This window comes from Bufo gargarizans, chromosome 3 (assembly GCF_014858855.1).
Source record: "Bufo gargarizans isolate SCDJY-AF-19 chromosome 3, ASM1485885v1, whole genome shotgun sequence".
Lineage (NCBI taxonomy): Eukaryota > Metazoa > Chordata > Amphibia > Anura > Bufonidae > Bufo > Bufo gargarizans.
This window is the reverse complement of record NC_058082.1, coordinates 208,084,554-208,108,578: the sequence shown is the minus strand read 5'-3', so window position 1 is coordinate 208,108,578 and position 24,025 is coordinate 208,084,554. Positions and strand designations below refer to the sequence as shown.

The 24,025-nt window shown below is 44.2% G+C and overlaps 1 protein-coding gene and 1 long non-coding RNA gene across 2 annotated transcripts in view; one reads left to right on the top strand and one right to left on the bottom strand.

Annotated features, from left to right (window-relative positions):
• Nucleotides 1-24,025, bottom strand: part of PRRG1 (proline rich and Gla domain 1) — a 54,900-nt gene that overhangs the window by 7,517 nt on the left and 23,358 nt on the right. The gene's annotated exons all lie outside the window — the stretch shown is intronic.
• LOC122933234 lies at nucleotides 11,085-23,311 on the top strand. Its single transcript, XR_006388394.1, has 3 exons — nucleotides 11,085-11,166; nucleotides 20,388-20,465; nucleotides 23,204-23,311. It is a non-coding gene; the product is annotated as an uncharacterized LOC122933234 (long non-coding RNA).

Sequence of the window (24,025 nt, the reverse complement as noted above, 5' to 3'; positions counted from 1 at the left end):
GGGTTTGGTTCACAATTACTGATGGAAATCACTGACCAAAACACTGACGTGTGAATGAGGCCTTATTCTTGCATGTTGTTTAATCGGCAGATCTATGAAAAATGTACATGTCATGAGACCACACAAACTCCTGGCTTGTACTGTGCAAAATCAAGTGCTAAAATAAAAAAAATCTAGACATAAAAAATTCACTGCCAAGGAGGCAGGTAATACATCATGATTTAAACGACTGCCTCGGCTACAATATAGGGACTAGAGCTCACATCTTGGTATCAAATAAAGTTCAGAATCTTTGCTTTCACGATACCAGGGTCAAATATTGGAGATGCAATATTTCGGGGCAGGATGTGTTTAAAATGGCGAGCAGCCTGAAAAGTTTTACATCTTGAAGTCGATTCACATAAAATTTCGTTCTTATACTGTACGGAGCAGGAGCTTCATACAGTATTAGAATGTATTGGCTCCAATGCATCAGTTTGCCTCCGTTCCGCCTCCATTCCGCTTTGGAGGCGGACACCAAGACACTGCTTGCAGCGTTTTGCTGTCCGTCTGACGATGCGGAGGCAGTGGCGTAGGGATCGCCATAGCAACCATAGCAGTTGCTATGGGGCCCTACGCCACTGGGGGCCCGGCCCGTCCTGACCGGATAATTATTATTTTTATTTTTTAATTTTTTTATTAATACACTCAGGCAGCCAGGCCCGACCGCCCGCCCAGTGTAGTGGGCGGGGCGCGGGCGGTCCGCGGCTCGGGCCTGGCTGGGGGGGGAAGGCGGAAGCCGGAGTCACACAGGCAGCCAGCAGCCAGGCCCGGGACCGCCCGCCCAGTGTAGTGGGCGGGGCGCAGGCGGTCCGCGGCTCTGGCCTGGCTGGGGCCCGGGGAAGGAAGCAGGAAGCCGGAAGGAGGAGAAGAGGAGGACAGGAGGACAGGACGGAGTCGGACGGCAAGTTGGTACGTACTACTAGGCTGGCGGTCGGCGCGGTGGAGGGGGCCGGAACGGCTTCTTGGTTCAGACACAGACATGAATATTCATGATGCAGCCAGACAACGACCGCATCAAGGGGCACAGCATACCCGGTGAGCCTCTCCACTCTGAACGCTTGGCTGGTTTTATTGGTACAGGAGTCTGGTGGAGGTCAGAAGTTGTCCCTAATGATGCTTGGCGGTGACTCCATCTCATTTGTTTAGAAAGTTTCTCATAAACTTCTGCATTTTCCTCCTCACACCTCTATGCACAATAAAATACACAGCTAGGCGGTTAAAGGGAGTCTTTCACCTAATCTGAGCGTTTTAGACCGCTCAGATCAGGTTATAGACTCTTTAACCCTCATTACGATCATACCCGTCTCTTATGTGTCCCTCGCCCAGATAATGAAAATAACACTTTTTAAACTTATGCAAATTACCTTCTGAAGGTGCCCAGGGGCGGCGTTACTGGGCGATGTGCCCAGAAAAACACACCTCCAGCTGGCGGACGTCACGAGCGGCACCAGAGGACGGCGGGCTGGGAACTGGCCCGCACCTGCGCACTGCTCTGCCCATTATGGGCAGATGAACAGCTTTTCATATTGCGCATGCGCCGGCCAACTAAAGACAGCCGGCCGGACGCATGCGCAATATGAAAGGATGTTCCTCTGCCCATAATGGGCAGAGCAGTGCGCAGGTGCGGGCCAGTTCCCAGCCCGCCGTCCTCTGGTGCCGCTCGTGACGTCCGCCAGCTGGAGGTGTGTTTTTCTGGGCACATCGCCCAGTAACGCCGCCCCTGGGCACCTTCAGAAGGTAATTTGCATAAGTTTAAAAAGTGTTATTTTCATTATCTGGGCGAGGGACACATAAGAGACAGGTATGATCGTAATGAGGGTTAAAGAGTCTATAACCTGATCTGAGCGGTCTAAAACGCTCAGATTAGGTGAAAGACTCCCTTTAATGATCAGTAGAAACGTCCCTTCTGCCACCCTGAGGCGGAGCCAGGCTGGCAGTGGCACCAGCGCCGCAGAGCAGACCCAGTGTAGGAATTAGGAAGGAATGAATTTCCTCCGGCTCCTAACTAGAGGGACTGAGACTGAGTGAGTGGGAGGACTCAGGCAGTGGAGGGGGCGGGGCCAGGCCGGGGGGGGGGGGGTATGAACTTATGACCTACCTGACCTGTCCTGCTGTGGAGTGAGTGGGACTATGAGGCAGGCGCTATCTAAATCTGATATCCTGGGGGCCCATAAAAATTTTTTGCTATGGGGCCCATGCATTTCTAGCTACGCCCCTGTGCGGAGGCAAGCGGATCCGTCCTGACACACAATGTAAGTCAATGGGGATGGATCTGTTTTCACTAACGCAATCTGGCACAATAGAAAACCGATCTGTCCCCCATTGAGTTTCAATGGTTTTCAAGACGGATCAGTTTTGTCAATGTTAAAGATAATACAAACCGATCCGTTCTGAACGGATGCATGCGCTTGTATTATCGGTGCGGATCCGTCTGTGCAGATCCATGACGGATCCGCACCAAACGCGAGTGTGAAAGACAGTTCTACTTTACACCAGTTTGATAAATTCCCCCCAAAGTGTACACATCATTAAAAGCTGGCGCTTTCTGCACCTGTCTTGATATCCCCCTGCGCTGGCGGAGAATGTGCCCAACCAGCTCAGAGCTGTCGTAGATTTCTGGCTTCATTTACGCCAGAAAACAATTGTAAATGAGGAGAATTTTGTCACTGCTGCTGGCCACGCCCCCTTCCCCACCCTTACCATACTGGCTTTTAAAAAAGGCAAGAATGGTGAAAAAGGGGAGGTGCAACCATTTTTTTAAAAGTCGCAGTTAAAAGGTCGCACCTGCGATACTTTTCAGGTGGAAAGGGAATAATTAATCTCACCCAATGTGTCCTTAATCGTAGCCATATGATTAAGGACACATTGTGTGTCTGAAACATGTCAGCTCTTTAATGATGTGTACACTTCATTTCTAAAAGTTTGGAACTGAAGCTTGCAATATTTTAATGGAAGATACGCCATTTTCCTTTGGATTATTTCGGTGATATAAGGTAGATGGAACCAAATCAGAAAATAGCATACAGTCACATGATTTCAAAGAGATGAGTAAACTAGCTGTAAAGCGCCAATAGCTACAACCAAGGCCTGTTAGCTTTTTTTTTTTTTAACTACATATGTCTGACTTTGGATCATACATGATTTTATATACTTCAATAAAGATAGATTTGTTTTAGAAGATCACTTGTATTTCTCTTTCTCCAAGCATGAGAGCGCCGATATATTTACAGGGGCTGTCCCACAATTGACATTTATCACCGATCCACAGGATTGGTGCCTTTCCATTCAAAGTCTATGGGAGAGGGAGAGGTGTAGTGCTCAGCCGTTTCCATCAGCCCCATATACACTGAATGGAGAGGCAGGCTGCATGCTTGACTTCTGCTCTATTCAAACTCCTTGCAGTCGTGCAGTGGGAAGAAACAGGGTCTCAAGATGCTCCTTCTGGTGATTGATGGAGGGGCAGGTACTGCAGTAGGGACCCTAGCAATCAAACAATGATCACCTATCCTGTGATTAGGACAAGATCATGGAAAGTTTTCAGCCCCTTGCAGTAAACATGAGAAAATAATCAGGCACTGCAATGAATGGTTAGAAATATCAGTGATTATGTTGCCCTAACAACTATAAGGCTAGTTTCACACATGCGTCAAAGAGATTTTGCAGGTTGTTACATAGTAACAGTTTATAAGGCCGAAAAAAACATCTGTCCATCCAGTTCGGCCTGTTATACTGCAAGTTGATCCAGAGGAAGGCAAAAAAAAAAAACCTGTGAGGTAGAACTCAATTTTTTCCACTAAAGGGGAAAAAAAAAAACTCCTTTCCGACTCCAATCAGGCAATCAGAATAACTCACTGGATCAACGACCCCGCTCTAGTAGCTATAGCCTGTAATATTATTACACTCCAGAAATACATCCAGGCCCCTCTTGAGTTCCTTTATTGTACTCCCCATCACCACCTCCTCAGGCAGAGAGTTCCATAGTCTCACTGCTCTGGTAGCACTATGTTCTCATCACGGGCATATATGCCCATTTTGATGCAACCCATTATCCTATTGGCTTTGGCAGCAGCTGCCTGACACTGGTTTCTACAGCTTAGGGTGGGTTCACACTAGCGTTAGGGATTCCGTTATGGCTTTCCGTTATACCGGAAAATAACAAAATCCATAAGACAGAAGGATGGATCCGTTCTTCTGCCCATAGACTTGTATTATGCCTTTTAAAGGCGTCCGTTTTGCACTCCGTCATAATACAAAAGTCTATGGGCAGAAGAACGGATCCGTCCTTCCGTTTAAAGGCTTCCGGTTTGCATTCTGTCTGGGTATTCCGTTATAACCATGTTATAACGGAATCCCTAAAGCTAGTGTGAACCCACCCTTAGTTTGCTGTTCCCCAAACTTCCTAGGTCCTTTTCCATGTGCGTGTTACCCAGTGTTTTACCATTTAGTATGTACTGGTGACTTGCATTATTCCTTCCCATGTGCATAACCATACATTTGTCAGTGTTAGGCCCCTTTCACACGGGCGAGTATTCCGCGCGGATGCGATGCGCGAGTTGAACGTATTGCACCCGCACTGAATCCCGACCCATTCATTTCTATGGGGCTATTCACATGAGCGGTGATTTTCACGCATCACTTATGCGTTGCGTGAAAATCGCAGCATGCTCTATTTTGTGCGTTTTTCACGTAACGCAGGCCCCATAGAAATTAATAGGGTTGCGTGAAAATCGCAAGCATCCGCAAGCAAGTGCGGATGCGGTGCGATTTTCACGCACCGTTGCTAGGAGACGATCGGGATGGAGACCCGATCATTATTATTTTCCCTTATAACATGGTTATAAGGGAAAATAATAGCATTCTGAATACAGAATGCACAGTAAAACAGCGCTGAAGGGGTTTAAAAAAAAATAATAATTTAACTCACCTTAATCCACTTGATCGCGTAGCCGGCATCTCCTTCTGTCTGTCTTCTGTGCTGTGTGCAGCAACAGGACCTGTGGTGACGTCACTCTGGTCATCACATGATCCATCACATGATCTTTTACCATGGTGATGGATCATGTGATGACCGGAGTGACGTCACCACAGGTCCTGTTGCTGCACACAAGACAGACAGAAGGAAATACCGGCTACGCGATCAAGTGGACTAAGGCGAGTTAAATTTTATTTTTATTTTTTTAACCCCTTCAGCGCTATTTTACTATGCATTCTGTTTTCAGAATGCTATTATTTTCCCTTATAACCATGTTATAAGGGAAAATAATACAATCTACAGAATATCGATCCCAAGCCCGAACTTCTGTGAAGAAGTTCGGGTTTGGGTACCAAACATGCGCGATTTTTCTCACACGCGTGCAAAACGCATTACAATGTTTTGCACTCGCGCGGAAAAATAGCGCGTGTTCCCGCAACGCAACGCATCCGCACATTTTCCCGCAACGCCCGTCTGAAAGAGGCCTTAAATCTCATCTGCCACTTCTCTGCCCAAGCCTTCAGGTCATCGGGAGGTTAAGCGAAATGCCGGCGCATGCGCACTTCGTTCAATGAAGCTGAACGGAGAAGTCCGCACGGGCGCATCAGGCACAGGCCTGTGCGCACGCGCGGGATGTTAGAGAAGAAGGAGGGGGGAGTGAGGGAGAGCCGGAGGCGTTGAAAAAGATTCTAAGGCGGCGCTGATGACAGCAAAGGAGGAGCTGGGCACATCTCTGATGACAGCAAAGGAGGAGCTGGGCACATCGCTGATGACAGCAAAGGAGGAGCTGGGCACATCGCTGATGACAGCAAAGGAGGAGCTGGGCACGAACGGCGGCGGCGGGCGGCATCTTGGAGACATGAGCATCCTCCTGGGCACCTTAATCTGATGAATGACAGGTTAGATAAAACGTTTTTTACACTAAATGAGCCTACAGATTTAGCTTATAAGACCACATTAGGAATCACAAGGGCTCCATGCACATAACCATATTTTTGAATGTGGGGGTCAAAAACTGGTGACAGAATCCCTTTAAATATCAGAAATAAGGGTCTGGCTATGTCATTACTTAATTCCCTTTAGGTCCGGGGGTGTATGCCATCCAGTCCTGGCGATTTGTCCATTTTAATCTTTTTAAGACTTTTAAGACGCAGCTGTACTTTTTCCTGGGTCAGACAGGGCACTTTTAATGGGGAATTAACTTTTACATTCTGCATTTCATCTGACAGTTTATTTTCCTCAGTGAATACAGTGGAGAAAAAAAAATATTTAATAGCTTTTCTTTCTCCCCATCGCTCTCTGCAACTTCCCCCTATTACTCTGTAGCGGGCAGACTCCTTTAGATTTATACTTTTTACCATTTATATAATTGAAGAAAAATTTTGGGTTAGTTTTGCTCTCTTTGGCAATTATTCTCTCAGTCTCTAGTTTGGCTGATTTTATTTGTTTTTTTTACATATTTTGTTTTTTTCCTTATAGTTTTTCAGTGCTTCCGTGCTACCCTCCTGTTTAAGTGATTTAAATGCTTTCTTTTTGTCATTTATTGCTTTCTTTACATTTCTATTTATTCACATTGTTTTTTTCTTGATCCTTACCCTTTTATTCCCATAACGCAAGTACCTCTCACAATTAGATATTAGGATGCTTTTAAAAATATCCCATGTTGTGGCTGTACTTTTATTTTTGAGGACTTTGTCCCAGTTAGTTAGGCCTATGGCCTCTCTTAGGGTACTTTCACACTTACATTGCTGGATTCCGGCAGGCAGTTCCGTCGCATGCTGCGTTTTTTCTCTGTCCAAATACCGTGAAAGGACTGAACTGTAGACATCCTGATGCATACTGAACGGAATGCTCTCCATTCAGAATGCATTAGGATAAAACTGATCAGTTTTTTTCCGGTATTGAGCCCCGAGGACGGAACTCAATACCGGAAAACTTTAACACAAGTTTGAAAGTACCCTTAGTTGGCTACATTTTGCTTTTTGAAGTTTGGGATTTTAGTTCCTCCCTGAAGAAACACTCTTTTGAATGACAATTAAAAGGTTATTACTTTATGGTCACTATTTACCAGGTGTCCCCCGACCTGCACATCTGTTGTTCTGTCAGGTCTATTGGTTAATACCGAGTCCAGTATGGCCGTCCCTCTAATTCTGGCAGAGAACAGCCTGCCGAAGCTCTCTGGATCCTTCATAGCTGGATAGTGAAAGAGGCTGTATAAGCTAGGATTCGACCTGACAAAAACTGTCCAGCCAGCCAAATTCCAGCTAATATGCTGGGGAAGCCGCTGGATCGCAACCGCAGTTAACATGGTGCAGCGGGCAGGCGACACTATCAAGAAACGCCGGATCCAGAGAACTCCAGCAGGCTGCTCTGTGCTGGAACAGACTGCCAGATTTATTTGATGTATGACTAAAAGTAGCCTAAAATAATAGTAAAGAAAGTTTACTGCTCCAATTTCTGATAAACCATTCAAGATCTAACTGAAATCCAGTGGAAGAAGGCTAAAGATGATACAAAAATATGAAGACACATGCAGAGCATATGAAAAGTTCACCTCGCAGAGCTGACATTAATTCCTACGGACAATGGCTCCTGTTATCAGTACATCAGTCCGATTGTGCATTCCACTGCACTGAAGTTTATCACCAGCGGCACCCTGAGCTCACCAGAGGAAATTCCACAGCTAAAAATAAGTGCTGGACAGTTACTACGCAAAAGGTAAAAGCACAAGACGACAAAGGGAAAATTTACATGAGCTGCATTTATCTCAAAATCCTTGAATGAAAACAATCTTTGCCTTCTCCTGCAAAATTGTGGTGTTCTGAAGAAACTGGAGACACACACTGTCAAATAGACACCATTAGTGACCAAAAAAATACCAATCGTCTGTTTAAAACAGGCGACTCACAGCGTACCAAGCACAATGCCGTACTTTTTATTACAGCTATTCTAGGTATTGCAGCCCAGGCCCATTCATTTATGGGCTGCAAATAGGCCATATGACCAATGAAAGTGATGTCACTGGCCTAGGAAGAGGCTGCAGAGCTCACTGGAGTGCCACATCATTTTCAAACAGCTGACTGGCAGGGATTGCCAGGAGTAGGACTCCCACCAATCAGAAATTGATCAACTATCCTGAGGGTAGGCCATCAGTATTGAACTCCCATGAAACCTCTTTAATAGTTAACTGGTCTTGAAAAATCATGTGCCAATTATTGAAATGAAGTAAGATTAGTCGCGGTCGTTGATATAGTATCTGTAGCCGAGATGCCGCTGTAAGCCAATTTCACATACAGTCCCATGACCATACTCCTGGTATTTATCTCCTGCTTGTGTGACATTCCTACTCTGAACACTGTGTTCCCTGTAGTGCAAAACATCACACCTTATGTGACTCTCATCTCCAACACTCTCTTCTTTCCCCTTCAGTCTTTGAAAGGATTGTATTTCTCATGCTGGGTAGCAGAACGGTTTCTCAGTACTAGAGTAGAGCAATGTTGGATGTGAAGACAGTGACAGGCATGCAGGCAACTGTAGATAGAAGTAATATCTGTGAGAGGGGAGAGGAATCATGGGAATTGCACTGTTAAAGTGTAACTGTCATTTCACTACCAAAAATGAAATTCCTAACATATGTGATGCTGAAGGGAAGATATTCATGAAGCTGCATTTTTCAGCTAATTTTACCTTTCTGATATCTGTATTCAGCCCTCAGCTACCATATTTCCTAAGATGGCCTCTGCTGCTCTTCCTGTGATGATCTTTGCCCTTCCTTGAGGCCATCCTGTATTTCCCTCACTTCCCATAAGCCCTTGCTATCCTCACATGAACTAGCAGGACCAGATACCAGTTCCCACAGTACCCAGAGCAGTGTGTATCCTCACATACAGCTAACCAGAGACAAGCTCTGAAATTATATTAAATCAGTAAGCATTTCTTTTAACCTCTTAATAGCCAGCTGTCCCTCATTCTCTTCCAGACTGACAGGGGGTAGGGGGGTGGGGGCTGCTTTAGCTGCTTGTATTTCTGGTTTGGTAATGTCCAGTGTGTCCAGAATGACAAATCTGTTCAGTACAGGGGAAGATATCAATGATAGAAAATCGGGATGCCGTGAATGAAGCTGAAAGTAAAAGCAGATTTTACCCGCAATTATTCCTGATTCTATTTCTAACAGTGATTTCTCCTCTGTTGCTTAGACCAGAGCTGGTCTTGTTTGAAATCTGACAGTCCAGGCTTTCATACAAGACCAGTTGCATATTTCTAGCTGCTACCATTGAGAAGATATCACCACCTAAAGCAGCCCTCCCCGCTCCACTTTCTGCCTCAGCCCAGAGTTCACCCATCTCTTGTTATAATACTGAGAAGACGGACTGCACATGGCAACGCTGTGAGATGAGAGCTGCTGATAGGAAAGTAGCATGCATTTGTGGGAGTTATTAGCAGCTAAAACTGAAAATGATCAAATTTTAAATAACAAAAGCACTTATACAGCAGGGTGTACTATACCATTAGGGAATAAAAAATGAAACGGCAGTTACACTTTAATTATAACAAAATAGAGTTGCAGTGATTTGGGCAGCATAATGAGAATGAAATTACTTCTGAGCTATGATAACTTCATCTGGTGAGCTGAGCCCCTCGCCACGCAATATTTACCCCTCCTTCATACAAACCCCTGTCTGCCTCCTTGTTTTTCATGCTGCATGAACAAACCTAAAAAGGGTTTTCTCAGATGTAAATACTGATGACTTATCCTCTGGATAGGTCATCAGTATCTTAAAGTGGGGGCCCAATATTCAGGACCCCCACCGATCAGCTGTTTGAGCACCACTGCCTTCTCTGTGCTCCCCATGCAAAGCCATACACTGTACAGTGGCTATGCTTGGTATCGCGCTCGGCACCAGTCATTTTGTGACGTCACTGGCCTAAGGTAAGCTGCGAGAAGGCCACGGCGCTACTGCGATCCCGACAGTGTATCATAAGGAAACAACATATTTTAGAGACCACTATAACTTCACCCTTCAGCTTTACTAACAGCCACCATATAAACTAACAAGCTTCAATTCACTCTATATATAAGCATTTTGCAACAAAGAGGAGATATGTTCACTGTCGGATTCACATGCCCTTGATAGCTGGGTTTCTAGAAGGATTACACTCAAATTTCTGCAGACAGGCTATTTCAGAAGGCACTGCATTACTCATCAGCTAAATCAGGAAATCTTGAGGGCACGTCTACATGTTTATCCTCTTAAACGTGAAATAAAAGATGTTCTATTTGGCGTAAATGACTGGAGCACTTTGGACATCACAGAGTATGTATATGCACATGGACAACAACCTCACTTTAAAAAGGGATTTTCTGGTTTTATGCTAAAATAATAAAGTTAAAGTTAAAGGGGTGGTCTCACCACATACATCCCCTGGAGTTAACATTCTTATTTGAAAATCTTAATATTCTAAAATACATTCATGTTTTTTTTATGAAATGTGCAGGTGATCTGTGAAAGCAACGTCAAAGCAGCACTCACTGTTTGAATTGGTTGCCATGGGCCAATTTGTTGCCATATTCTGGCACCCATAACTTTTTACATCTTTCAACAGATGGTGCTGTGTAAGGACTTTTTGCAGGGCAAACTGTTATCAGTACTATTTTGGTGCATATCGCTTTTTGATTAATTTTTTTATCTGATCGGTGGGGGTCCGACACCTGGGAACTCTGACGCTTTTCATAGGCCAGTAACAACACGTTCATCCGTCACATGGCCTAGGAGCAGCTCAGCCCCATTCAAGTGAATAGGGCTGAGCTCGATACCAATCAGAGCCGCTATACAATGTACGGTGCTGTGCTTGGTAAGCTGCAAGAAGGCCGCGGTGGTCACAGGAACTCCACTGCCTTCTCAAACTGCTGATTGGCGGGTGTCCCAGGTTTCGGACCCCCATCGATCAGTTACTGATGACCTATCCAGAGGTTAGGTCATCAGTATTTAAATCCCAGAAAAACTCTTTAAATATTTTCAGGAGAAGAAGGGACTAAAAAAAACTGCAGCCGTCACATGCTCTATATAAGATATCATCTCTCCAGCCAAAGTATGACATTATTGCTGCAGTAGTGAGGATTAGAGCAGAGGTGCTGGAATGGAACGGGAATGGTATGTTGAATATAATTTATTTTTATTACTTTAATATGTTGCCAAGCATGTTATAATTAATTTTTAAAGGGGTTTTCCAAGATTTTATATGCGATGGCTTATACTCGGGATAGACCATCCAACATCCCACACCCCTGCTGATCAGCTGTTCTGCAGTAGCTCCAGTGCTGGAACTACACAGCTCTGTCCATTGTGTCTGTCTCTGAAACTCCCATAGAAATGAATGAAGTGGCCACACACGTGTGCAACAAGCCGTTCTGGTCATTTCAGGGGGGTGCAGGGCACCAATTCTCGTGATCAGAGGGTTTACCAGCTGTAGGACCCCCACTGATCTAATAGTTATCCCCTAGATAACTTTAACCAAACTGAATACCCATTTAAAGTGAATGCAGCAGTACTGCAGTTATCAGCTCTACCCACTAAAAAGACAAAGCTGTGTAGTTCCAGCGCTGTAGCTACTGCTGAACAGCTGATTGGCAGGGGTGCAGGGTGTGAGACCCCCTACGATCAGACAGTAAAGGCCTATGCCGAAAAACACCTTTCAGTGATCAGTGACTGATTACCTTTCTCCACGGGAAGATCTATTAGCAAGTACATTATAGTAGACTGATGGTTTCTACCTTACAATCCCTGGTTCACAGTGATAAACAGGGACAATAAGATAGTATTTTACAAGGCAACATTTTTAACTTTTTTCTCCCGCTATATCAGCCCATTTTACATACAGCAGTTTAGCTTTAAAGAAAATAAACTTTATGCATAGCTTTATACTTTTACAAATACCTAAATAGAAGAATGTGCACCTTAGCAACAGGGTAAAATCTATTTTACGGTTGAGGTATAGACTTGTCCTACTGTATTTAATGTATATTCATGGCTTAAAGGGGTATTCCTATCAAATACAATGGGGGCATATCGCTAGGATATGCCCGCATTGTCTAATAGGTGCGGGACTTACACCTACGTCCACCACCAAGCGCTGCTCCCCACTGCCCCCGTAGAAGTGAATAGGAGCGCACTGCGCACGCGCGGCCCCTGCTCCCATTAATTTCTATGGGGCAGACGGAAATAGCCGTGCCAGCGCTCAGCCATTTTCGGTAGCGCGATAGAAATGAATGGAGGCCAGCTGTGCATGCGCAATGCTTCCTCCATTGATTTCCCCGCTCAGTTCTCATTGTAGGTGCGGGTCCCAGAGGTGGGATCCGCACCTGTCAGACCATGAGGGCATATCCTAGCGATATGCCCCCATTGTCTGAGATGGCAAAACCCCTTTAATGCATACCTGGGTTCAGATAACTTTAGAAAAAGCTGCCATATGTATGTACATAAGACATATATCTGATCATTATATGAAAATTGGGGCATATTTTAGCAATTTTCTCCTCTGCATGCTGCACCTCTACTTCTCAGCTGTCTGAGCTGGTGAGTGGAGACTAGGCTGTATCATGTCGGCCCATAAAATTCACAATAGACAGGAGATTCTGCTTCCTAACTCTTTCTTTCTCAGTCAGAAGCACCATATAGGATATTATACAGAAGTATGGAGAGTATATTTATTTTACTCACTTATATAGCGCTTCACAGACATTATCACCTGCTCTACCAAATGGAACTCTCGATCTAAAGTTCCCCATCAACAGGTCTTTAGAGTATGGGAGTAAACCACAGTACCTGGAGGAAACCCACAAAAACACGGGGCAAACATACAAACTTATTGGCGATGTTTTCCTTGGTCAGATTTGAACCATCATGCTGCTGCACTGCACGCCTAGATGTGAATAAAACACTTAGCATGAAATATAACACTTACTACTAGCTACTGAATCACATCTCTCCCTGCGCATCTTTCTCTCTGCACATACTCCCTTCCACCATCTCCATACACTTCTATCGGATTGTGCAATCTGATTCTTCAGTGAGCAGGCAGCCCTCCTGGTTTTAACCAGATGGTTTTTTTGACACACTTCAGAGAGAAAGTTAGTTGAGGAATAGGTTCAGGAAAAACACAGCTTATAACCCTCAAAGGGGTTGTCCTATCTTGGACATATCGCTAAGATGGATCCATTCTAAGAATAGGGTGGGACCCACACCTATCAGACTTTGGGGTCATATCCTAGCAATATACCCCCAATGTCCAAGATCGGACAACCCCTTTAAAAGAAGGTATTTTTCTCTGTTAAATAATTGCTTATTATTTTTTACAAGCTTTGTTATTAAAAAAAATAAATTTATAACTTTTTAATAATCCTATGATACTGCGATATATCAATCTATAATGCTATTACTCATTTTGGTTCAGTAGTTAATTAAAAAAACGGACTTGTATAATATGCAAATTACCTGTCTACCAGCAAGTAGGGCGGCTACTTGCTGATAGCAGCCGCATCCTCCTTTCATAAAGACGCCCCCTCCTCATGTTGATTGACAGGGCCAGCGAACGCGCTCGTCCTCTGCTGGCCCTGTCTGCATTCAAAATCTGGCGCCTGCGCCGTGCCTGTCTTCAGTCGGCGCATTGAGAGGAGGATGCTCGCTCGGCCGCTCCATCCTCAATGCGCCTGCGCCGATGACGTCACATCTACACCTGGCGCAGGCTGGTAGATGAAGACAGGTACGGCGCAGGCGCCAGATTTTGAATGCAGACAGGGCCAGCAGAGGGCGAGCGCGTTCGCTGGCCCTGTCAAACAACATGAGGAGGGGGCGTCTTTATGAAAGGAGGATGCGGCTGCTACCAGCAAGTAGCCGCCCTACTTGCTGGTAGACAGGTAATTTGCATATTATAAAAGTCAGTTTTTTGAATTAACTACTGAACTAAAATGAGTAATAGCATTATAGATTAATATATCACAGTATAGGGATTATAAGTAGCCCAAAAAAAATAATAATAATACTTTAGTGGGGTGACAGAAGCCCTTTAACATTACTCCTGTATGCTAATACATTATGCTCTGTGTTGCTATAATCACAGGCTGTGATTATGGCAACACTAGTGTGCCCTAATAGCAGAATTAGTAATCTTGCAGTCCTGGGGTCCTTTCCTGGTCCCCAGGGAATACTGCAGAGGGCTTACTCAGCTGCTTGAGAAAGGACAGATTGTTCTTAGATATATCTTATTGTTTTTAATAAATTTGTTCCCAGTAGAGACCCATTTCCGCTTGCTTTTATTATTTTACTAATTCACCTATACTATATCGTTGGGATCTCTATGGCACTCAAGAGCAGGAGGGTGCTGCAGCTGAGAATGACAAACTGCTAATTATCAACCAGAGTTATACCGATGCCTTTGCACAACTGCATCTATTAAACAGTCCAAGCTTACCCCCCACCCTAATCCAAATTATCCTTGGGTAAGGTCCCTAAGGGCATCCACATTTGTTCTGTTTTTCTTTCCACTCATATGGACTCATAAGGCCTCTTTCACATGACCGTGGCGTGTGAGGGCCCGCTAAGATGCGGGTGCGTTGCGGTAAAATGCGCAATTTTTCCGCGCAAGTGCAAAGAGTTTTAATGCTTTGCACTTGTTTGGTACCCAGACCCAAACCCGGACTTCATCACTAAAGTTCAGGTTAGGTATTGTGTAGATTTTAATATTTTCCCTTATAACATGGTTAAAAGGGAAAATAATAGCATTCTTAATACAGAATGTTAAGTAAATTAGGGATGGAGGGGTTAAAAAAAAAAGTTTACTTACCTGCTCCAAAGCTGCCAGTCTCTGTTCTATCTTCAGGACCTGGCAAAAGACCTGTGGTGACGTCACTATGGTCCAATCACATGGTTCATCACCATGGTGAGGGACCATGTGATGTGACGTCACCACAGGTCCTTAGCTGGCAGCTCAACATTACAGAAAAAGACAGAGATCCGCAACTACGCGATCAAGTGGACTCGGTGAGTGAATTTTTTTATTTTTAACCCCTCCATCACTATTTTACTTTGCATTCTGTATTCAGAATGCTATTATTTTCCCTTATAACCATGTTATAAGGGAAAATAATACAGATCGGGTCCCCAGCCCGATCTTAACATAGCAACCATGCGTGAAAATCGCACCGCATCCGCACTTGCTTGCGGATGCTTGCAATTTTCACGCGGCCCCATTCACTTCTATGGGGCCTGCGTTGCGTGAAAATATAGAGCATGCTGCGATTTTCACGCAACGCACAAGTGATGCCTGAAAATCACAGCTCATGTGCACAGCCCCATAGAAATGAATGGGTCCGGATTCAGTGCGGGTGCAATGCGTTCACCTCACGCATTGCACCCGCACGGAATACTCGCCCGTCTGAAAGGGACCTATAAGTACCTGCCACTAAAATCAATGAAGACACCCGCGTAAATGCATAACTGGCTATCCAGTAATGCCCTGCCTTTACCTCCCCAGGTAGGAGATAGGTGCAGTTCTGACCTTTGGGATCTTTACCTGTCACACATTAATGGCGGATCCATAAGTAACCCTTTTAACCACTTGACTACCACCGCACGACTTTCTACGTCACGGCGGTAGGCTCTTATCTGTAACCCGACGTATAAAAGTGTTGGGTTACATTGTGATCTGCCAGTGGCAAGTGCCGCCGTAGATCGCTGTGACCGCGCTGTTATTAGACAGCTGGGGTCAAAGGGAGGTGTGCCGTCACCAGCTGGAGTGGTCAGGCAGTAATACGCGCTTGTAGCACTCTGCTACAAGCGCGTATTACATTTAAGAAGCTGAAAGTCGTCAGGGAGCGCTTTTTCTTATGTAAGAGCGCCACATACTGGCTTCAAAATGAAATGTCAGCCTGCAGGCTGGGAATTAACCTCTTCCTGCCTTGACTGTGGCAAAAAGGGGTTAATTTACTTAATAAAAGTAAATTTAAAAAATTGGCAAAATTTCCCCAAGATGAATAACATAAAAAAGGGCACTTTGAAGGGCCTTGTAACGTTTTGGCGCTGTACAAGATTTTTCTGGCAGTACGGTGCAGCAGAACCAGCAATAGGAAATTAGGCCGCCAAAATGCGCTCCAGTCTTTTGAAGTCTTGCGGCGGGCCCAGCCATTAGATAAATTACATAAATAGCGTCCATTTTCAGGATACAGTGTACAGGAATGGTTTTAGAAAGGTTTTGTCTTGAAATCTTTTGTAATAGTTAGAAAAAAAAAAATGATAAAGAAAGAGAGAAAAATTTTTTTTTTTCATAATTTTCAGTTTTTCCTTACATTTCTTTTTTAACATTATAGCCATTATCTAATGGCACAAAAGAAAGGTCTAAGGTGTCCCGAGAAAAATAATAATATCGAATACTTGTAGGCTGGCTCAGAAATTAATCAGTTATTTGCAGTTAGATAGACACATTGCTACAACTGAAAAACTGGCCTGGTAAGGAAGAGGGAAAAACACTGGTCATGAAGTGGTTAATCAAAGATTTTTTTTTTTGGGGGGGGTCATTTATTACATTTATTATCCAGAAGTATGCCTATATTAGGTGTATTTATGGCGCAGATTGCGGCACAAAGGTTATTTGCACCACAATCCACAGAGCACATGTAAATAATACAGTATATACTTATGCAATCTGTATCTCCTATAGGGGGGTGTTTGTCACACAGTCATTTATTTTCTCAATGAACTATCATGATTTTTTTTTTTTTTATAATTAAACAGATATAAGCTCTCTGTATATAATAGCGTCAATTATGTTAACTGCCCCGGCCTCTCTACGTACCGCCAGCAAGTAATTGCTGGGTCTTCATGTCTGAATACAGCAAGGCCTACTGTTACACAGAACTGACACTCATTAGTTGTCAGAGGTGGTCACTACAAGCCTGCCATTCATGGCTGGCACGTGTTTTCTTCTGATGAATTGCATTTTTCTAGTAGAAAGATCCCCCGGGCGGATCAAATCACAATTGCTCAGTGACACAGCAGTTTGGGAGCCAGCACAGAGGTCTATTTACAGTCAAACACTGTCAGATGAGACCATTGAGCGAGTATACCTTCTAGAGCAGATGACACGTGTTTAGTCATGTTAGAGAAAAATACCCAGCTCCCTCACCTAGTAATAGAATTGGCTATGTTCACATCTTTATTGTGGCTTCTGTTTATGGATGGATATCAATGGCCAGCAATTAACTGCTTACAGAGGCACACAGATCTTGTAGGGTCCTGGAGTATAACTTGGTACGGGTCACAATGCCCCGCCGAGTTTCCCAGTATCGATTTCTGACAAACGCACTTTTTTCTGGCACCAGAATTAACCCTCTTAAACTGTCTGACATTAGCCATGTGCTTATGTCCGCAGAATCTAACTGCTATTTTTATGTTTATTGATGCCCCCCTTACAGCACAATTCTTACTTTTGTAATATGCAAATTAGCCTCTAGGAGCAGGGGGAGGGCGGCGTTGCTCCTGCTCCTAGAGGCTCCGTTCGCCCACCTCATTCCACGTCCTGCCATCCTTGATTGACAGGCCAGCGGGTGTGTGTGCTGGGTAAGGACCGTCAGGAGAAGACGAAATGCTGGCCTGTCAATCAAGGATGGCAGGACGTGGAATGAGGTGGGAGAACGGAGCCTCTAGGAGCAGGAGCAACGCCGCCCTCCCCCTGCTCCTAGAGGCTAATTTGCATATTACAAAAGTCAGAATTGTGCCGTAAGGGGGGCATCAATAAACATAAAAATAGCAGAGTTGGATTTTGCTGACATTAGCACATCAGTAACGTCAGACAGTTTTAGGCTACTTTCACACTAGCGTTCGATCGGATCCGTTCTGAACGGATCCGATCATAATAATGCAGACGGAGGCTCCGTTCAGTACGGATCCGTCTGCATTATTTTAGCATATAACAGCTAAGTGTGAAAATAGCCTCGTACGGATCCGTCCAGACTTTCAATGTAAAGTCAATGGGGGACGGATCCGCCTGAAGATTGAGCCATATTGTGGCATCTTCAAACGGATCCGTCCCCATTGACTTACATTGTAAGTCTGGACGGATCCGCACGCCTCCGCACGGCCAGGCGGACACCCGAACGCTGCAAGCAGCGTTCAGCTGTCCGCCTGTCCGTGCGGAGGCGAGCGGAGCGGAGGCTGAACGCCGCCAGACTGATGCAGTCTGAGCGGATCCGCTCCATTCAGACTGCATCAGGGCTGGACGGCTGCGTTCGGGTCCGCTCGTGAGCCCCTTCAAACGGAGCTCACGAGCGGACCGACGAACGCTAGTGTGAAAGTAGCCTAAGAGGGTTAATTCTGCTGACAGAAACCCTTTAGCAGAAGAAAAATGAATAAAAAAGTAATCCTTGAAATGTCGGAAAAAGTGCCTTACAAATATGGCGCTCATTCTAAACAAACAACTGGTATAAATACATGGATAAATCTCCCCTAAACCGCTTTAAATTACTGCTTGCCCTCAGATTACAAAACTGGTTGCCTAGAGCTACCACTAGGGGGAGCTCAGTGCAGATAAATTTATACAGGTACCATTGACTACAATAGAAGATGTAATAACTTTTTGTATTGGACTCCCCCTAGTGGCAGCTGCATGAAAATGGAGGGTTTTCATGTCGAGAAGAGAAGGACTTCAGCACCAAGCCCCCCCCCCCCCCTCCCTGGGAACTTGTGGCAGTTGCATGCTGTGCCTCCATTGATGGCACTCCACTGACTCCTCACATGTACATTTGTGTCAGCCAGTTAGCCCTCTGCAGAAGCCCTTTACACTTTATAATAGCACTTTAATGGCCTGGTAAATCAACGACTTTTTGGGCACAGCCAGAGCCACCCCCACCTGCAGCAGCCAAAGACCACTTTTGTAGTAAATATGGTTTGGCTAATATTTACTACAAAATATAGAGGAAAATATAAACCTACTCAAAGTCAGAAGAAGAAGTAAGAAGAATCTGCAATTCTGTTCATCATGCAAGCTTCCCTGAAAACTCCATCAGTTTTGTGACGTTCCTACACTACTTTCTATGAACAATGGACATTTCTCTCCACACCCTATTAATATAAAAAACAAATTAAGGCTGGGTTCACATCTACGCTGTGAACTCCGGCAGTCTGTTCCGCCGAAGGGACAGACTGCTGGAGTTCACCGAATCCGGCATAGCTGGATACCACCATATCCCCATTCACTGCAATTGGATCCGGCGGTAATCCGGCTACTTTCTGGCATAACGCCGACTTTCAGCTGGCCAAAAAACTTGTGTGTCCAGTCCAGCTATAAAGCAGACATGTACGCCGCATACAGTGACCCGATTAGAGTGCTGGAGTACACAGCACAGATATGAACCCAGCCTTATAGGCTAAACAGCTAAAGACTCTTGCCCCTTATCTATTCTTAAGATCATTATGGTATAATTATACGATAAGAATATTTAGCAAAGGATTTTGACCATTAAAGAGGTATTCCAATTTTAATGATTGCATTTACTTGTTTAGAGAGTAGGATGGTGAACAATTTTCTAATACAGATCTATTTAAAATTTAGCTCCCAGACCTTTATTATATCCACGCAGTAGGCTTTCTCTACTTAAAAAATAAATAAAAATATGGTATGGCCCAGTTTATTCCTGTAAAATGCATTTATAGAGGAGCTCAATAGGATTAAACATAGCGTCAGTCATGTGACCCTCACACTTGTCATGTGATCTTTGGCATGCAATTAGCTGTCCAGGAATCTAACAGGTGAATAAAAACATCACCTAAAGACAGGTGGCCATGTGAATACCGTGAAGTAGTTACTGTAATAACCACTGTAAAAATCATTATTCCACTACTAGCTCTGTTTAGTTAGCCCATGGATGTGTGTTGACCCAGTAAACGTATGTCATGTAACGATGTTGCTTACTGAATTTCAAGAATTATATGATGATGTTCTGTTTCACTTAGGCCATGGATACATGATATAGGACTAATACATGGTTTATACCATTCAACGTGCATATAGGGGTCAACTGCCTGATATAAGAAATGTATACATGCAAAAGTTAAAATTCATGTATATTACAAAATTGTGTGATTTCCTATTCTATAAACAAATACATAAAAACTAGAATACTCCTCGAAATGACAGCTCTGTTGTATTCCATGGACTCCTTCTGACCAGTCATTGACTGCAGAAGCAGCACACGTGACCCTCGTCCATTACGGAAGATGAGGGACCCAGGGTGGAGGATTAAAAAGTGAATAAAGGTCAAGCGGGGGAGGGGTATGTACCCAAAAGTGTTCCTTTGGCCTTACTTTGCCTCTGTTTCTCACAGTATCTGGGAGAAGGAAACCTCTGGCTGCCTTCATATGAATTCAGAAGCACAGATTAGTAATACGACCATGTAGTTGAGGTGAGTGCAAACCTACAGTACATGCTAAAAAAGGGCAAGCATGACAGTGATACAAACACCATAAACATTTATCACTGTCTTCAAAAACAATAGTATCAGATAACATAACTTGGAGATGGCTCTCTGCTAATGGAAAACGGGACTGCAGACATTTGTTTTCCCTGCTTATGAGTCTCCCACTGAATGCAAACTAGGATTAAAAGATCCACACAGCTTTGATATCAGCAGAACAGACGGCTACTCTGCATAGACACTAATGTGTACTGAAAGGGCCTTGAGCAAAGAAGGAACTCACTATAAAGCAAGGAGTCCCTGTGCGCAGAATGAAGACTGTAAAATACAATTAGGAATAGATTTCTCTGGTAGATTTATAATATTTAGCTTCATAGCATACAGTACTAGATACCAGTAAATGTAAGACGTCTGAGTTTAGTACTTGTCTAGACATTTATTTTTATCTGAAACCTAAATTTTAATAGTAAAAAAAAAAAAAAAGACGACGTATGGACTGTCCAAAACCTGTAAAGAAGACACTACAAGTCTGGGATTACTGCTGTGAAACATAAAGCAGTTTCCATCTTAGGCCTCACGCACACGACCGGGTGCCGGCCATGCCTGTGCTGCAAATAGCAGTCCGCAAAGCACGGGCACCAGCCGTGTGCCCGCCGTCTGCAGACGCGGACCCATTCACTTGTCCCCGACCGCATGCACTACTTTTTTGCGGTGCAGAGTTACAGACAGAAAACCCATTGAAGCACTCCATAGTGCTTTCATGGGCTTTTGATCCGTGCCTCCATTCCGCACCGCATCTCCTGGATTGCGGACCCGTTCAACTGAATGTGTCCGCATCCGTGATATGGTGCACACACCGCCAGTGCCAGTATATTGTGGACCCGCCGTTTGCACGCTGCAATACAGGCATGGACCTGCTGTGGTCATGTGCATAAGGCCTAATGCCTACAAATTAATTGTCCATAGAATATACCATAGCTCATCGGTGGGAGTACAAACACATGGAGTGGAGGTTCTGAAGCAGTACAGGGACCTTCCATATTTGTCAACAATCTGTTATAATTTAAAACATTCTCAAGGAACAGATTTAAATCAGGTGTCAACATGCACTTTCCACCATGCTTCACTGTTGACAGCAATAGGTAGGTGCTGGGACAAGGATTACAAAACCTTCTGTGGAGATATTCTCATCAGGAGTAGGGTGAATATGAAGTTTTATTCTGCAAGCGCCAAAGGGGGGGACGGGCTTTACTATGAAGTGTTCTCTGCTTTACCCTTTTCAGTGATGGCTGTAATGATATCCTGGTTCTCTGCAACAGCTATTACTTGTAAGAGTAGAAACTGTCAGAATAAAACTTCATATTCACATTCCTTCTGATGAGTAAAGCTCCACAAAAGTTATGTTTATACTGTTCTCCTACCTAGTGCTGTCAGCAACTAAGCATGGTCAGAACGTCTGGCAGACTCCCTTTAATGTCCTATTTGAAAGCTATACATGTGGGTGCATAATACAGTACATGTATAATTTTCCGCAATGCAAAACTGAAATCATTTGGCATTTTAAAAATGAATGTGTCACCAGCATACATAATGTAGATAGGCAAAATGATAATGAATAAACCAGCAAGTAGTTTATTGTAGTATCACATTAATTTCTAGCAGATGAAACAGGGTGACTGTACCGGAGGATTCACTTCTATCTAGTGACATAATTGCCACTTACTGTGAAACAGAAAACAAAGGCAAATGTGACTTGTCTTAAAGGGAATCTGTCACCAGTGACCTCCCTATCCAGCTGTCTGCATAGGCATGTAGCTGTGGTTCACCTTATTACAATGCCAATTTATATTTGTTGATCTAAGGCTCCGTTCCCAAGTTATGACACTTTCTCATAATCACTATCTTGTTGAATAAAATATAAAAAAATAAAGAAATAAAAAGAAGAACAATGGTGACACTCATTGCACCAAAAGCCTAATTTGCATATTAAGAAAAAGGCTTAGGCTACTTTCACACTGGCGCTTTGGTTTCCGTTTGTGAGAGCCGTTCAGGGATCTCACAAGCGGTCCAAAACGGATCAGTTTTGCCCTAATGCATTCTGAATGGATAAGGATCCGCTCAGAATGCATCAGTTTGGCTCCGTTCCGCCTCCATTCCGATTTGGAGGAGGACACCAAAACGCTGCTTGGAGCGTTCTGGTGTCCGTCTGACGAAACTGAGCCATATGGCACAACAGAAAACAGATCCGCCCCCCCATTGACTTTCAATGGTGTACAAGACGGATCCGTCTTGGTTATGTTAAAGATAATACAAACGGATCCGTTCTGAACGGATGCATGCGGTTGTATTATCTGAACGGATGTGTTTGTGCAGATCCATGACGGAGCCGCACCAAACGCGAATGTGAAAGTATTTTAATCCGGTGAACTATAGCTACGCGTCTATGCAAAAGTTTGGTGACCGATTCCCTTTAAAATGTGCCAAAATATAGAGAGTATTTTTGTTTTGTTTTTGTGATCCATTCATAGAGCAAACATATGGTTTCACTGGACTGAAAGGGGCCAGGATAGTAAAAGCAGTGCTGCAGCAATGTCACCCTCAGGATCATTGGAAGGCATTGAAATTAAGACCCCCACCAATGAGAAAATTATGTCAGATCCTAGCGATAGAAGACACTTTATCACACCACCTGCTGTTTTTTCTTATTTCTCTGTCTACCGAGTCAGATGCAGCTACACATGCTCAGTTTCATCTTCCGACTGCCACCAGCACTATCTTCTATTAGAAGCTGTAAGCGTTACAGGGAGAGAGCTGCAGCAGAAAGGACATGCCCCATGAGCTGGGATAAAGAGAAAGCTGCAGCAGAAAGGACATGCCCCATGAGCTGGGATAAAGAGAAAGCTGCAGCAGAAAGGACATGCCCCATGAGCTGGGATAAAGAGAAAGCTGCAGCAGAAAGGACATGCCCCATGAGCTGGGATAAAGAGAAAGCTGCAGCAGAATGGACATGCCCATTGAGAAAGGATATGCCCCAGTGAGCTGCCAACTTGAAATAAATTTATCAGAGAAATGAATCGGGAGATCTCTGGATCCATGTGAGGTACGGGGTTGGTTCTAGCTTTGCTAGAGAAAGTCATGTGCTAACACGATGTCCTAGGTCTGGGCGATTTTGCCAAAAATACTAATAAATAAATAATTTTTTTGCCATGTAGCGTGTTTTTTGCGAGCGAATTGCACTTTTGGGGGTTTCCATTATAAGGTTTTACATATACAAATACACACACAAAGAAGCACTTTTATCAATACGTACAAACATAGGCATGCTTTCACATACACACATTTCAAATACAGTACATACAAAGTGGCAAATTACTACGAATGGAGCATTCAGCTTCAGTCAGAGGCGGGCGGTCAACACGAAAATGGGTAGGGTTATTTGACCGGCCATGCAACTCACCAGGAAATCCAGGCCCTGGGTGGTCACCAAAGGCATCCCTATTGTAATCCGCCAGCAGAGGACCAGTGATATATTTTGAAAGTTTCCTGCC